A 1,032-nucleotide genomic window follows, 5' to 3' on the forward strand; every position below is an offset into this window, starting at 1 on the left:
TCCACAATGTGCATAAATCTTTAAAAATATTGGAGAAATTGATGGTGAAGTGTTAGCATCCAGATGCACGCTCATTGGGAAAGATTTGCAGAAGGTAGATATCATCAACGGCGATGATATCAAAAAATGCAGTGATATGTTACCGAAAAAAATTTCTAATGTGCAAGCTATTTGTGCTGCAGCTTGTGGCGTTGGTTTAAGAGCTACCCAGCGCGTGTGTCGTGAGGGAAATTCCCACGGTTTGTTTGTCCTAGGAAAAAATATTAAGCTACACAGTTCTTTAACCGAACTTAAGATATGATAAAGACGCTGTCAGGCGGGCCGGCCGGGGCGGCCGAGCGGTTCTAGGCGCTACAGTCTGGAACCGCTCGACCGTTACGGTCGCAGGTTCGAATCCTGCCTCGGGCATGGATGTGTGTGATCTCTAAGCTTAGTTAGGTTTAAGTAGTTCTAAGTTCTAGGGGACTGATGACCTCAGAAGTTAAGTCCCATAGTGCTTAGAGCCATTTTTGAACCTGTCCGGCGGACGGTCTATCAATTACACGGCAGTGGCAAATAGCCAACATCAGAAACATTGAGAAAAAGTTGAAACTTCCTGACAGATTTAAACTGTGTGCCCTGCAGAAGAGCTTCTGTAAAATTTGGAAGGTAGGAAACGAGATACTGGCAGAAGTAAGGCTGTGAGGAGCGGCCGTGAGTCGTGCTCGGTAGCTCAGATGGTAGAGCACTTGCCCGCGAAAGGCAAAGGTCCCGAGTTCGAGTCTCGGTCGGGCACACAGTTTTAATCAGCCAGGAAGTTTCATATCAGCGCACACTCCGCTGCGGCCGGCCGCGGTGGTCTCGCGGTTCTAGGCGCGCAGTCCGGAACCGTGCGACTGCTACGGTCGCAGGTTCGAATCCTGCCTCGGGCATGGATGTGTGTGATGTCCTTAGGTTAGTTAGGTTTAAGTAGTTCTAAGTTCTAGGGGACTGATAACCACAGCAGTTGAGTCCCATAGTGCTCAGAGCCATTTGAACCATTTGAACACTCCG

At 48.7% G+C, this 1,032-nt stretch overlaps 1 non-coding gene across 1 annotated transcript; it reads left to right on the plus strand.

Moving 5' to 3' along the window:
- Positions 1-701: 701 nt before the first annotated feature.
- On the plus strand, positions 702-775 carry Trnas-cga (transfer RNA serine (anticodon CGA)). The gene has a single exon. It is a non-coding gene; the product is annotated as a tRNA-Ser (tRNA).
- The last annotated feature ends 257 nt before the right edge of the window (positions 776-1,032 follow it).

The sequence above is a fragment of the Schistocerca serialis genome, chromosome 1, assembly GCF_023864345.2.
Source record: "Schistocerca serialis cubense isolate TAMUIC-IGC-003099 chromosome 1, iqSchSeri2.2, whole genome shotgun sequence".
Lineage (NCBI taxonomy): Eukaryota > Metazoa > Arthropoda > Insecta > Orthoptera > Acrididae > Schistocerca > Schistocerca serialis.